The sequence below is a fragment of the Mustela nivalis genome (assembly GCF_964662115.1).
Source record: "Mustela nivalis genome assembly, chromosome: 5".
Taxonomy (NCBI): Eukaryota; Metazoa; Chordata; class Mammalia; order Carnivora; family Mustelidae; genus Mustela; species Mustela nivalis.
The window spans coordinates 20,575,310-20,591,222 of NC_139024.1; the positions used below are offsets into that span (position 1 = coordinate 20,575,310).

At 44.3% G+C, this 15,913-nt stretch overlaps 1 protein-coding gene across 11 annotated transcripts in view; it reads left to right on the top strand.

The window, feature by feature from the left end:
• Nucleotides 1-15,913, top strand: part of FYN (FYN proto-oncogene, Src family tyrosine kinase) — a 209,351-nt gene that overhangs the window by 88,690 nt on the left and 104,748 nt on the right. For 10 of the 11 annotated variants that reach the window (XM_082731954.1, XM_082731960.1, XM_082731949.1 and 7 more), the window contains one exon: nt 4,404-4,473. The exons of the other annotated variant lie outside the window; for it this stretch is intronic. The gene's annotated coding sequence lies outside the window, so the exon portion shown is untranslated. The remainder of the gene's footprint in view (nt 1-4,403; nt 4,474-15,913) is intronic. 11 annotated transcript variants of the gene reach the window in all.

Below are 15,913 nucleotides of genomic sequence, written 5' to 3' on the forward strand. Positions count from 1 at the left end.
GCAGATTCTGAGATCCTCAAGCTTTTCCTTATTTACCCTGCCAGTAATTACATGTCACAGGTTGCCTTCCCTACTGGAGTCTGAGGCTGAGCAATTAGTCTCCCATTGTCTTTACAGGAAATGACATCCATGTGGCTTCTGGGGAAAGCAACTGCTGACCACTCTGGTTAAAACAGTTTGGAAAGTGTTCAGCACTTCTCCTGGTTGATCACTTAAACTGGCTGATTTAGAAAGCTTTTGGAAATGCGCAAAGCAAACAAAGGTTGTCAGAACCAGAAATCCTCCTGGGTCAGTTCAAAATAAGTCTCTAAACTGTTGTTCTAGTCTCTCAATGCACTGACTTGTCTGGACTCTTCAGCATGTGGCTGAGCCCAAAGTCTAGGGGTTCTATTCTTTTTATAATGCTTTACTGGGCGCTGATTTGCTGGAAAGCTGCTTTCCAGCGGCAGATAATTGAAAACCCAAAAGGAGGCCTGAGCAATAAGAAGTTTACTGGAGCTCCATTGGTTCCACAGACTTCAGGATTGACCTGATGGAGTCACCCCAACTTCACTTCAGTGGGGCTTTTTGTCTTTACCCTCCTCTCTGAGCCAGCTTTATCATTAGACTGGAGCAAGGTAGCTACAGAAGTCCTCGGCATCCTGTGCCGCACAACATTCAGCGGGGCGGGGGGGGGGGGGTTGTCTCAGAATGAGAAGTTCCCAGCAAAAACATTCTTCACATCATGCTGGTCTGAATTGAGTCACATGCCTAATCTTGAATCAATCACTTTCAAGAGGAATGTCTTCCCCTTAGATCAGTGCATTTGAAACCCTGTGGACACACAGATCACCTGGGGATCTTGTAAAATAGTGACTGATTCGGTAGGTTTGGGCTGTGGGGCCTCAGAGCTGACATTTCTCAGAAGCTTCCCGCTGGTGCTGATTCTGCTGGGTGGCACACCACAAAGCCTTGGGCCCTTCGGGTCTCCACCCAGCAGCTGGGAGTGCTGTCACCTGTCCCTGAAGCACGGTGGCTGAAGGCACATAGGGGTCTGTTAGGAAGAAGGGCGAAGGAATGATTGACCCATGCATGCGAGGACTGTATTAGAGGTATTTGTTCCCAGTGGTAATGAGAATGTTGACATTAAACCAGGAGCTGCACAGGGTCTATGTAGTAGAAGCAAAAATTTCGTGCAGGGCAATGTGTTTTGTGGGACTGCCTATTAGTATCTTATTATTTATGAGGATGTATATGTCGTAATTCTTGAAACAAAAATTCAACAGTCATGTTGCCCTCCTCATTATCATTCGTTATTTTTATTTAATATCACATATCTAGTGTGTCTCGAAAAGAACAAATTAAAATGAGATGGATGTAAATGTCCATAAGTTTAAAAAGCGTGTGCCAAGCCCAGCCTTTGATCTGAGTGAATGTGTCATTTGTCTTGGTTCTCGGGGAGAGAGAGGACACCCCTACTGTCCTCAGAGTCACTTGATATGATGTTGAGCATGGAAAATGCTGCCAGTGGTGGATTTATGCCAAAGCAAATGGTCACAGTGCCTTTATGAGTGATTATCAGGGGAGAAAATCATTATGCTCTCTCCATTTGAAAAGGAAGAACTATTTTGTGGGGTTTTTTTGGTAAGTTTACTTATTTAAGTGACCTCTACACCCACCTGGGGCTCAAATCCATGACCCTGATATCAAGAATTACATGCTCTTCCGACTGAACTAGCTAGGCACCCCCTATTCTGTTATTTTTGAAGTTTTCTTAATAAAAGATACCCAGGAGTCCTGGGCTGCAGCTGTTTAGGGGAAGAGCTGCTGAGACCAAAGGACCGGTGTCCGTCCCGGGGCAAGTCCATCGTAGACCCAGTGGGGCTCAGAGTGAAGCATGCAGCCAGATGTTAAGTAGACCTTCCTGAGACAGTCTCTTTGGTGGGATTTTAATCTCTGACATCATATGCAAGGACGGTGTCACTTAGGAGTGAAGATGACATTTCAGTTCCCGATCTACAGGAACCACAGGCTCACATCCGTAAGGCAAATGGGAAGCCAGAGCAAGTCTTCACTGGCCTTGCCTACATAGGTCACCAAGGTGCCCCTACTTAGGAAATCAACCAGATATTTCTCATCTTTGCAAAACCCGTGAAAGGTTGAGAGATTCCCAGCTCCTCTCTACCAGGTGGGGAAAGCTGCTGGACTCAGTGCTCTGTGAAGGCAGGAACTGTACCCGCATCATGCAGGAACCCCAGTGTGACGGCGTGACTAGACCGCTGGTCTGTTCCAGGGACACGTCAGTCAGCAGCCCCAGCTGCGTGTCCAAACTCTAAAGAGAAGTGAAAGAAGAGAACACTTTGTTGCCTAACTTCAGTAATTTATACTCAAAACATGGAGTGTTTAGGAGTCCTGTCTACATATTTAGGACCTTACAGCCTGCCAAAGAGAGGTGAAATCATAGTCATAATAGGTGATCTGGGCGGGGGGGGCGGCAAGAAAGCCCTTAGACTCACTGATTGATTCAAACAGTGCCGGCTGCACGCCTTCCGGCCTGTGTGTGCTGTGAGGCAAAATGCTATTAGCCACGGGAGGAATCAGAAAACAGCACCTTCCCTTAACAGCCTAAAAAGCAGGATACAGTAAGTGTATTTCAAATATCTATATCAAGTGAAACATAATTTTTGAAAAGAGAAAACGAGGGGTAAGATCATAGCCATTGGGAAAATTAAGGTAGAAAGGGCTCAGGGAGGGGCACCTGGGTGGCCCAGTCAGTCAAGCATCTGCCTTTAGTTCAAGTTATGATCCCAGGCTTTGGGGATCAAGCCCCGCATTGGGCTCTCTGCTCAGCAGAGAGCTTGCTTCTCCCTCTCCCTCTGCCCCTCCCTTCCCCTCTGCTCATGCTCACACACTCTCTCTCTATTTCAAACAAATAAAATCTGGAAGGAAGGAAGGGTGAGCAGACTCAAGAAGAAGAGGACAGTTAGGCCAGGCCTTAAAAGCAGGAGCTCATAACCTGAGTCCATGCATGGACTTCAGGGCTCTGTGAACTTGGATGGGGGGAAATTGTTTTCACGAACCCTTAACCAAAATCTAATATTTCCTTCTATTACAAAGTAGCATTAGGTTTTTTCCACCAATAGAAATTAAGGGTATTTTCATATTACATTTTGGTTATAGATATCCTAAAATATCATTTATGCCCAACAGTACTTCAAATTACAGTAATTTTTAGACTTTTGATGGAACTTATTTAAATATGAATAGAAAGACATCATAATTTTGTTATATATTTTGATAACTATCAATGTACTTCTTTTGAATCCTGTTCATTTGTTGCATTAATTTCAAGCATTTAAAAGCATTATTCTGGGAAACATGTCTCTAGACTGCTATGGGACAAAAAAGACAGCCTCAGAAAGTGGCTAGGCCTCCTACCCGCAATTCGGAGACAGAGACACTCGGGGAAGGAACTGGCATGCTGCCCATGGGCGCAGGCAGGACAGGTGACGGGACACTACAGCTTCCGGGGGGAAGCTGTGGATAGAGCAGAGGGAGCTGGAGTCCCAGGCTAATATAACTTCACACGTAAATTTGTAGGCCACGGGAAACAGTGGAAGGTGTTTCCACAAGGCTTTAAGCTGTGTTTAGGAAGAATGCCTTCCAGAACCATGAGAACAGGATTGGAAGGGAAGAAACCTGAGGCTAGGGAACCGGTTTCTTCAAGGAGCTGTGCCCGCTGGTGTAATGAGAAGACGGAGAGAGGCGCTGAGTTCCAGCACACCCGCAGGACTAGAAGGGCAGGCTGGGGCCCTCCTTTACCGAGGAGGTGAGGAAGGCCGGGTTTGTTTTCAGGCCTGGCTGATTAGGAGACAGATAATAGCTCCTTGCATGCACTAAGTGTTTACGACATGCCAGATGCTGTTTTAAGCCTTGCTCTGTGACATTTATATGTTATTAAATTTATCTCATTTAATCTCCATAACCACCCTGGGAGGTCAGTGCAATAATCCCTGTTTTACAGATAAGAAAAAGAACTCCAGAAATGAAAGGTGAGGGTCTCACAGTCAGCAAGGGAAAAGAGAGTGTGTTATTGAAAGAAGTAGGGAAAAGAATTGGTTTGGGGAAAATGTCTTTGAGTTCACTTTTAGATATTTTTGCATTGTTTTGTCTTCAATTATTTTAAAGGGCTAGAAATTCAAATAAAGTAGGAGCAAAACTTCTGGTTTATTTCATCCTCCAGAGTTTTATTTATTTGTTAACTTACAAATTGTTTCCATCTGGGAAAAACAGAGGAGAAGCTGGCAGTAAGACTTTGGTACTTGGATGAGGGTCCCAAACGAGGAAGACTACGGGGTTTCCAGAAGCAAATGACTTCCGTTCAGTGATGTATTTTTTTCCTTTTGTCGTGGTTTGTTTTTCAGGACCGGTCCAGCAGCTGTAGAAGAAGACATGCGGTGTATATAAAGTTTGTGATAGTTGGGGGAAATTTTGGTAAGTGTTGCTGCATTTAATTCTAATACTTTTTGTCATAAGATGGTGCCCCAAAGGGTAGCCATCGCCTCGCTTCATGCATCTTTTAAATCTGTACTTAACTTAGACAAAATGGGATTTTATTATTAGATGAGACATTCAGTCGGTACTTGTTGACAGTATGACATTTTTTCTTGTCGTTGCTGATGTTATTAAGAAATGGGGGGTTGTCTGAGGTTCAATAAGTCTAGGTTTAGGGAAGCTTCTGGATGCAGGGTAAAGAATACCCTTGAGAGTTTGCTTATGGTCTAAGTAAGCCACGGAATGTAAGAGTAATGAAGGGCAGACCAGTAGGGTAACAACAGCGAGAGAAAGTCTCCCCCGCAGAGAAATCCTTCCAGCCTGTCTGTTGAAATGAGAAATGGGCAGTTAGCTGTTTGGGGAATGGGAAACAGAAGGGAATCGAGAGCCCTGTCATGTGTGGGAGTCAGTTCCACCAATGACAGTGGCCCAAGACACCAAGGACATTAAGTTCGGGAACGACTCAGAATACCTTGCTAGCAGTAGTAAGAAGAACAGTCTTCAGGGTCAGGCAACCTGGGCTAAAATTTAAGTTCAATGCTAACTGGTTGGTACATCACTCTCTGAGCCTCAGTTTCCACGTCTGTAAAACGAGGCTTGTAATGTTACCCACTTCATACGGTTGTCGCAAGAGTAAACTGAGCGAGGTGGTGCTGGGGCATAAGAGTGGCTCTATAAAGCAGTTGTTCTTGAAAACAGGACAGCCTTGTTTGGAAACGGGGCATTTATCACTGAAGTCAACCCACCCAAAGGTGTACATCTCCCAGCAGGAGGGCCACTGGGATGGCACACCACCTTTACTGTCCCAAGGGATGTCACAGCCAATCACCACAGACCGTCCTCCAGAGTCCACTCCATAACACTCTGTGGCAACCCCAAGACATTTGTCATCTTCTTGCCTCTTGTTTACCCATTCTTAGAGAGGCTTGGCAAATTTAACTTTCCTTCCTGCTACCTCTGCAGACAAGTGCAGTTACATTTGTCTGAGTTTTGTTCAGTTTTGAAGTGAATGTTACTTGTAACAAAAATAATGAGAAGGAAAAGAGGAGTTGGGAGCCGTTACCATATTTAGGCTTTCGTTTCCAAACCTTTCTTCTGATTGTTTTCATCTGTGCTTACTAGGTACCCTTCGCAGAGGTCCAGTTCTTGGGCTGAAACTTTTGAGCTTTGACTAAAAAAATTTGGTTCTGGGTAAGGGCTTTTATCTGTGGTTGGAAGGGATCAACTAGTTCACTCACTGCAGATGGGCTGGTGTTTAAGATTGGTGTCGCTAGGTGGACCCCTCCGGTTTCATAGAATTAAGAGACTGCCATGGCCTCAGGGCTTGTCTGGCCCATTCTCCCACTGGCCAAAACAAGGTCTCTTCTACGGAAGCCGTGACAGGGGAGTCCAAATTCTCTCAGAGGTGAGGAGCTTGCTACTGCGTAAAGCAGTGTGCTCCAAGTAAAGAAAGCAGTTAAGGGACATAAGAAGGGTTTAGGGGGTGATGACATCGTTCTGGATCTTGGATCTGTGGCCATATTTATACAGCTGTCTGTTTCATGAAAATTCATAGAGCTCTATGATAAAAGGGTGAATTTTGCTGTTAATTAAATCTCGGTTTTAAAATAGGAAAAATAAAAAACCAAGCAGTTAGACAAATACCTGGATATTTAGCTCAAATTGTTAAAAAGAAAGCGGGAAGAAAGAAGGGGCGGGGGGAAGCAATCTAGTCCTTACGCTGAATGGTATGTGCTCCGTGAGCCGGCAACTTGGTCTTCTTCCTTCCTCTGGTCCCAGTGCCTAGACAGTGCCTGGCACCAGAAGGCCTGTGATAAGTACTTACTGAGCCAACTATGCTTGTAGTCACGTTCTAAGCAGACAGAGAAAAGTCTACCCACTCTCTCACAAACCAGCTCTTCAGGTGTTTGAAGACCTCTCCATCATTCATCATCTCTTCTCTGGGCTCAACTTAATCATGTTCCATCCTTGTACTGTTTGCGTCCTGATGTTATGTCCCACTCCCTCTCCACCCTGCCTCTCCAGCATTAGAAACTCTGCCCCTAAGGTGATCTGGCCCATGAGCAGTACAGAGGGCCATTGCTTCTATAGAAAATGTCAATAGCTACCAACTGTAATCTTCTTCCTTTGCAGTCGTTACTGAGTGCCTGGTAATAGATTGTGAAGGATTTCTTAACAGTATAAGAATGGAACTCCTCAAAGGAGGGAGGATAGCTGTCCAAGAGATAGGGTGACAGCAAAACCATTCTCTCTTAAGTGTCTTGACTGAAATGAGGCCAGGCCTTGCCACCCTTTGTTGAAGACAGGAGTGGTGCTGTTTATAAATCTTTCAAGGTAGCACTGTGTCACAGATCCTAACAATTCATTATGAATCATAGGAAGTTTAAAATTCTTAAAACGTAAACTTGTGAGTGCCTTAAAAAAATCTAGATTCCACCTCTTCCCCAGCCATGTCACGGTGAGATATATAAATACATAAATATATATAGAGAGAGAACTGTGGTTCTCAACCCGAGTTAATTTTGTTCTCCCAAAGGACATTTGGCAATGTCTGAAGACATTTTTGGTTGTCACAGCTGGGGGTGGTGGGGGGGATGTGTGTACTGACACCTAGTGGGTGGAGGCCGTGGGTGCAGCTAACTGTTCTACAGGGCACAGGACAGCACCCCCACCCACAATGATCAGGCCCAAGGTATCAGTGATGCTGACACCGAGAAACCTGATATGGAAGTAATAAAAAAATTCAAATATCGGAAGTACTTATTTTGAAGGTTTAAAATTTTACAAAGTTTAACATCTAATTATATGTAAATATATAACTAGAAAACATAAAGAAGTTTGGTCAGAGAATCATAGGCCTGAAAGGTCTTGTAAGAGGCTCTCTCTCTTACACCACTGCTAACTCCAAACGAGAACTGATTTAAATGAATTCAGACAGACCGTTGGGCGTCTGAAGACTTACGCTGATGATTGTCAACTAAAAATGAGACTCTCACAACATGACCCCCACATTCACACAAAGGAGGTTGTCTCCAATTTTAATTTCAGCCCCGGCTTCTTCAGAAGTGCCTGCCTTTCGATGGTCTCTGAGATGAAATGGCATTTCAATCTGGGCTAGTCCTTCCTTTTGAATCAAGGGCAGTGATTCTGTTGTGATGAAAATGTGCTTAGGGAGGAGGGAGATCTCATTACAGATGATTGAGATTGGGTATTTTGGTACACAGTGCTGTTTATTTGCATCAATTTCCTAGTGACACCACAGTCTGGTTTAAATGTAAGTTGTTGAGAGCTTCTATAGCCCAAAGACGGCTACATTTGCTGAAGCAGGGAGATTAAAGCAACATATGTCAAGTTGTGATATAGGACAATCCACTTGAAAAGACTTTAATTATAGGGCTTATTTTGGGAGGGTAACTGTGCTTTTTGTGAGGTATATTTTGGGATCCACTGACCCAGCTTCAAGGCCAGTAATATCTTCCCAGAAAGGGTGTGGCTTGTGCTTGTGGCCATAAATATTTTCCTACCAAAACCTTTGGTATAATATTCTTTCTTAGTTTACTACCAAACATTTTTCTTTTTCTGATAATCTTTCCCTTTGCAAGTATGCTATGAAAATGCGTTCTGAAAACATGGAGAAGAAAAGGATAAAAGATCTCATTTCAGAAGGCCAAGTCCAGAGACTTAGGGCCTTTACATTATCAGTCTGCTGTGTTTAAGATGAATAGAATTTGGGGCACCTGGGTGGTTCAGTGTGTTAAAGCCTCTGCCTTTGGCTTAGGTCATGATCCCAGGGTTCTGGGATTGAGCCCCACATCGGGCTCCCTGCTCAGTGGGGAGCCTGCTTCCCCACTCTCTGTCTCTGCCTGCCTCTCTGCCTACTTGTGATCTCTGTCAAATAAATAAATAAAATCTTAAAAAAAAAATTTAAAAGATGAATAGAATTTGGAGAAATGTTCCAAGGCTGAATAGTAAGCAGCATTGGATGATGCTGAATATTTAATGTAAGAAATGATAGAAAAGCTACACATTTATTGCTTCCTGATTTGCCAGCACTGCCTCTCTCCAGCCCCCAAGGAATTGTTGTAGGCCACCTCATTGCCCTTTTATCTCAGCTGACAACCTAGAGTGGGTATCTGTTTGCACATTTGCTCTTCAAGACTCATGCCTTTCCCCAGCTCTGCCTTTGGTGGCCTCCTCCACTTCTCTGCTAATACCTGAGGCCTTTGGCCTTCTTCAGCGGAAGGGTTGGAACTTTCTGCCTAGTCAGCATTTCCTAATCCTCATTTGACAGCAAATGATAAAGGAGAAATTAGATCAACAAAATAAACTCACTTTTCGCTTATACAATGTGTGTAGCAGGTGGGCGGGGAGGAGGAACAGAGGTCGAGTAAGAACAATTTTTTAACCCAAAAAACCAACCATACCTGAGGGCAGAGAAGCACTTTCATCTAAATTCTAAGTCACAGAAGCAATAAAATGAGAGCAAGAATGTTCCATGAGGGAGTTTTGGGAGGGAGGGTTAAAGCAAAGCTTCCTAACGGTAGAAGTCTCTGGAGAGGTGTCCCTGTTCTCCCAGAGGCGGCAGCCTGTGCCTGGATCACCCAGACAGAGAATTTCAGAGTGTGGGTCCCCGGGCCCAGTCCAGATGGCTAGAATCCAAACCCCTGTGGCAGGTGTGTTCTTCACGCCACTCTCCTGGTGGCTCTTGTCCATAGTAATATGCACCACTGCCCAGTCTCTAAGATTCTCTTCCATAAGCATGGCTGAAAAATGCAAAGAACAGATCAGCCATTTTGAAGGTCAGAACTGTGCGTGATGCTCCTTGCTCTGCTGTGCGTGGGAGGGTAGAGCACCATATTGTTACCTCGTTCTCTTGATCCTTGAGTTTATTCCTCGCTCACTGAGGGAAGCGTCCTCCTCATTCCAGGTTAGTGTGGGGCCATCCTAGCCAGATTCTTTGAAGCTGCTTTGAGACTGTGTCCTTCTTGTCTACTCCAGTAGTCCATGGATCTGCTGAAAATTTACACTGTAGCGTGGGTGCCGTAAAACCAGCATTTCCCACTTATGGAGAGGAAACACTTTCAGAATAAGTAACTGTTGCATATTCTAGTACATGCTGGACAGCTGCCACTGTGTAATAAATCCCACCTGGGATACAGGTATTGGGACCAACTCTAGAGCCCTGCCTCTAACTATACGGCTGCCTGTGTAAATGGGTCTCGCGATATCATTTGTAGAGCTAACAGAAGCTTATAAGGAGCTGCCGCATTCTCGCACCTCGCAAATCACTTCTTAGGTGGTAGAACAGGTATTATCCCCAGATAAAATCTGCGGCTCCGAGTGTTTAGCCTATGCCTTAGGAGGCATTTGGGAGCTATGGGGTTTTTGTTTTTGTTTTTAAAAAAGATTTTTATTTATTTATTTATTTATTTAACAAAGAGAGAGAGACAGCGAGAGATGGAACACAAGCAGGGGCATTGGAAAAAGGAGAAGCAGGCTTCCCGCCGAGTAAAGAGCCCGATGTGGGACTTGATCCCGGGATGCTGGGATCATGACCTGGGCTGAAGGCAGATGCCCAACCACTGAGCCACCCAGGTGTCCTGGGGTTTATGTGTTGTCCTCCTCTCAAAGACTGGAGGAGCGTTGGCATGCAGTTGGCATGCAGTTGGCATGGGGAGTCAGGCAGGGAGGGTAAATGTCCTACAGTGTCTCCCACAGTCCTGCCCAGTGAAGAGCTGTCCCCAGCATGGTGTTGGTTGCACCCCAACTCAGTAACACTGCTCTGAATTTGTAGGGCTAACTTGTGCGGTTGAACTGTGCTTGTATCTATGCTATCTAATCCAGGCCCTTTATGGTCCCCTCCCTGTTAAAGGCATCATAGAATGAATTCCTGCTTCACTGGGGGCTCTCACTGCATTAAAAATCAAATTCTAAATGATTGTTCTTTGGGTTGTGCCATTGCTACTCTGCACCAGAACACAGGCACAGCAAACTCTGTGTGGAAACAGCCTTTCTGAAACCTCAGTGGCCCGGGTTGACCAGTACCCTGTACCTGTCAGTCTCCTATCAGGGCCTAGCACTGGTCAAAAGAGTGCCATCTTGGGAAAGGATCACAGCCCAAAAGGATGCTCCGCCTGGAGCCTTTGATCCAGTCTTACTGGCTTAAAAACCATCTAGATAGGGAATTGGGTGTCAATTTCAGGAGTTTTTGATGTGGTATCTTAGGCTTTGTACCTACCTGGTGCACTTCAAGAGCCTGCTCTTGGAGGTTTTTTGAAGTTTGATTTTGATGTTGGCTAACAAAGCAGCCAAAACAGTGGCTACTTCAGTTTGAATGAGCACATACGGAATTTATTAAAATGGTAAAAATGTAACCATACTGAACGAAGCACACAGTGAAGCTGACCTGAATAAAAATGTCGAGAGGATTATGAAAAGAGGAGGTAGTGATGTTACATATTTTTTTCTTTCCTATTATTTTTTTTCTTTTATCTCTCTTCTAGTTTCTTTCCCAACTTTTTTTTTTTTTTAAGATTTTATTTATTTATTTGACAGAGAGAGATCACAAGTAGGCAGAGAGGCAGGCAGAGAGAGAAAGGGAAGCAGGCTCCCTGCTAAGCAGAGAGCCTGATGTGGGGTTCGATCCCAGGACCCTGGGATCATGACCTGAGCCGAAGGCAGAGGCTTTAACCCACTGAGCCACCCAGGTGCCCCCCAACTTTTTATTCTTAACAAAGTTTTAACTAGTTTAGGAGAATCATAAAACCAACACCTACATGCCCTTTACCTAGATTCACTAATTGTTCTGAATTTTCCATATTTGTTTTCTTTATTCCTTCTTCCAATTATTTATACATATGTATTTCTATATATTGCATGTAATATATATGACATACATTATATAAATTTTTGCTGTGCCATATTTGAAAGTTGCAAACATCTTGACACTTTATCTCAAATATTTCATTGTGTATCTCCTAAGAATATGGATTCTTCTACATTACCACAACAGTCTTACATCTAAGAAGTTTACAGTGATTCCATGATACTGTCTAGCATCTGGTCCATAGTCAGACCTCCCCCATTATCCAGGCTGCATGTGGTATAGAACGTCTTGAGTTCTGGCCTTGCCTGTCTCTTCATAGTGTTGGTCAACTTACTCCTTCTCTCTTCCTGAAAATTGTTAGATTGAGAGGCTTGGTATTAAATGCGGGTTAAACTTTTTTTTGTTTTGATAGTTCATAGATGGTAATGCGTGTTTGATTTTACATCACAACAGGAGGCGGACAATGTCAACTAGTGCCGCCATCCACAGAGTTCAGTTCGCGCTCTCGGGCGTGGTGGTAACCAGACCTTCCCTATGCCCAGATACACCAGGAGTCAGTGAGGCATCTGTGGGCTGCTCCGGGGATCCTTTGTGAACATCTTGCCACCCTCCTGCCTTTCGTCCCGTGCTTTGAGCAGCAATGGGTAATCCCTACCTGGATCGCTTGCTACACTGGGGTAGTGTCCGATACTTTTTACCCTTTGCTTTCTCTTCCTCGGTTCTTTATAGGGAATGATCTAGGCCTTCATGTTTTTACAGTGATGATTAGCCACTTCCCTGGTGGCCAGCTAGGTTTTGCTGTGATAATAGATTTCTTGTCTTTAGGATAAGAAGGAGTAACTTTAACAAAGCTGTTTACCTCATGCCAGAGTACCACAAAGGCTCCTTAACTATCGAACATTTTTCACTTTTTCCCACACACACCAGCTCAGGTTAGTGAGCAAAGGGACTCGTTCAGGGTCTCCGGGCTCCTCTGGTGGAGCCGAGGTCAAGCAGGATCTGTCAGGGATTTTCTACTTTGCCGTGTTCCCTCTGATTCCCAGCCCTTTCGGTGCCTTGCACCTACAGTTCCTGCCCTAGATGAATGTCCAGGTCTGTGAAACAAGGCAGAGTCAGCCAGGAGGGGGCTGTGCCACTGGAGAAACGCAAGGTGCATGTGCTCCGGGGTCGCAGACAGCTGCGGGCCCAGTACTATCAGAAGTCTTGATCTGTATTCTAACCCTCCCAGGCTTTCAGTGTCGGGAGCTCATTTATATATTCTGACACTCGTCAGCACAACCGGCAGGTTTCAGCACCTGCACTGCGGCTGGCTGACTCCTCTCATCAGCCAGGGCTTTGTTTAAAATGGAATTCTCGGCTTGCGTTTCACATACTCTTTTAAACAAAGATTCACATTCTTGAAATTTGATTTGGGGGGTGTTTGCTTTTTGAAGAGGGGGAAAGTTGGGTTTTATAGATGTGTTCTTTAACTGATATATTATTACAAATCTTCGTATTAATGAGTAGGTTAATAGCACAGTAGTGGATATTTCATCTGTGGCTTTGAACGAAAACAAACACATTTCCCTCTGAATATCATCTGTAGGATTTTTCTGTTTGAAATTGTTGTCTGAGGGGCACCTCTCGGTTTAGTGGTTCTGTCGGTTAAGCGTCTTCCTCCGGCTCAGGTCATGATCTCAGGGCCCCAGGATCGAGTCCCGAGGTGGGCTCCCTGCTCAGAGAAGAGTCTGCTTCTCCTCTGCCTCTGTCCATCCTTCCTGCTCGTGCTCTCTCTCTCCCACTCTCTTTTTCGCAAATAAAATCTTCAAAAAAATATTATAATTGTTCTCTGAGTCCTTACCAAGGAGATGAAGCCTCTCTGTTTCACCCGCCTCATCCTCGTTCTTTGTGTGTGTTTAACTGTAGTAACGTGCCACGGAAGGAACTGTGCGTTGTTCCCATGAGGAGAACTGAGCAGAGCTGACACAGATCAATAGCAGGACTCCTCAGAATGGGCCTCAGTTGTCACAGTGTGTTGGCCAAGGCCAAAGACCAATTAGTTAACGCTAATCATTTGTAGGAGAAATTATCCTTGAGTTTGGAGTAACGGGGAAACAATTGCAGGTAGAGGCCCTCTCTGGTCTTACTCCATCTTGCAGGAATTTAGTCCTGCCCTCCCACTTTACAGATTAACAACCTGAGGCACCTGCACATTGAGTCGGGCCTAGGTCGGACCTAATTAGCTTGGGTCTCTTGTGATTCCTCCTCACATTTCCTGAAGTTAAAGTTTTTTGTCAGCAAGTACAAACCATACTGCCTTACCCCAGCATAACACTCGTCCCACAGACACACACGGTGTTTCTTCCCATGCTAACCCCCCATGACCCAACTTCCCACCTCTAGGAACATTTAACAAGCGAAGAAATGAAGTTCTGGATCCATGCTGCCCAATAGAAGAAATAGAAGGCAAAGTGCATGTATAACTTAAAATTTGCCAGTAGCCATGTTAAATGAAAGTAAAAAGAAATAGGTGAAATGAATTTTAATAATACACTTTAACCTAAGATATAGCTAAAGATATAGCCCTATAGCCCTAAGATATAGCTAAATTATTAAGGGCTAAGATATAGCTAAATTATTATAGCATCAATCCATATTAAAAATTATTGAGGGGCGCCTGGGTGGCTCAGTGGGTTAAGCCTCTGCCTTCAGCTCAGGTCATGATCTCAGGGTCCTGGGATCGAGCCCCACCTCAGGCTCTCTGCTTGACAGGGAGCCTGCTTTCCCCTCTCCCTGTGCTCTACCTGCCTCTCTGCCTACTTGTGACCTCTTTCTCTGTCAAATTAAAAAAAAAAATTATTGAAATATTTGTGGGCAGTCTTAGAAATCTCAGTGTGTATGCAACACCTAACGGCACATCTCAGTTGAGACAGGGCACATTTGAAGCATTCTCTGTGGCTCCTGGCTACTTCTTTGGGCTGCAAAGCAGTCCAGGGCCACACCCAGCAAGATTCTTTAATTGACTCTCTTGAGAGAAACTTAATCAGCTTTCTTGTCCTCCCCACCAGTCTGAGGCCACATATTTCTATCCTCTGTGTGCCACTTTTTCCCCCAGCTAAGTCTAATTACAGGGAGATGCTGGGTTTGGCCATAACGGCCAACTCAGCATTTGTCTTCCAGTCCTGGCAGCTGGTGAGACCCACATCCCCGGCCTTGTAAATGACAGTGTAAAGCACACTTCCAAATGTCTCCACAGCACTTTCCATGATGTCCTTTCTCTGAGGGGGTAACTCCGTGGCATTTTGCAAACCCAGGGTGATTTTTTTTTTTAATTCATCTTTACTGAAAGACCCATTCTAATCAATGGATTCTTAAAATTCATGCAGACTTGTAGTCTCCCAGGACCTCAGCAGAACAAGTAAGCATTATACATTTTTTAGCTGTTTTTACACCAGGGGTACCTTTGTTTTGATTCATAATGGTTTCTTCTTCTTCTTCTTCTTCTTCTTCTTCTTCTTCTTCTTCTTCTTCTTCTTTTTTAAATTAGTGAAATACTAGTCAATACATCAGTCCCACTTTGAGCATTATTCACAATGAAACCAAGAACATTATTCACAATGAAACATTAATAAAGGTCAGATTCAATTTCCACTAAATGTCAAGTCTCCTGGCCATTGACCCTGTCGCTTAAAGTAGATTATCAAACAATCCTGGAGTGGGGGGGATGACAGAAGAAGGGTGACAGGTCCCTGGAGTTTGTTATGATGGACTTTACCCAAATGGAAACGCTGAACTGTGAAAACAGAAATTTGAATAGGGTAAAGATTGTCCCATATTCCTAATTAGAGGCCAGACTCCACATCTTCCAATAATCTCCATTAAATAAAGGATAGAAAGGATAATGCCTTTTTCTCATCCTCTGGCCTCTTCCGGTCATTGAAGGATGACTCCATCAAACCAGAGAAATGAGTTTCCCCTATTTTCCTTCAACTCTGTATTCCTTAGATTTTGACCTTGTGTCAATCTCTCCTATTCACAGGGCCCTTGAATCTTTAGGTGTAAGGTTGCATTTGGAATCAAAACGATGTATTTTATAAGGACAGTTTTTTTTTCTATCACCTCCCCCCAACCCTTTCCTACATCAGTACTCAGTCCCCATTTTTTTAAAAGATTTTATTTATTTATTTGACAGATCACAAGTAGGCAGAGAGACAGACGGGGGGGGGGGGGGGGGGGGAGGAAGCAGGCTCCCTCCTGAGCAGAGAGCCCGATGTGGGACTCCATCCCAGGACCCTGGGATCTTGACCTGAGCTGAAGGCAGAGGCTTAACCCACTGAGTCACCCAGGCGCCCCTCAGTCCCCATTTAAATCACAGCCCTTTTATTCACTCTGATTCAAAGGCATTTTTATTTCTTTAAGCGGATATCTTGTGTTCATTTCGAAATATCATTTACTAGCTGTATTTCTGCTCTACAACCAGAAATCAGCTGAGTTGCCTCGGTTTAGAAATGTTTCAGTTTCATCTTCAATCTTTTTTTTTTTTTTTTTTAATTAGACAGAGATCACAAGTAGGCA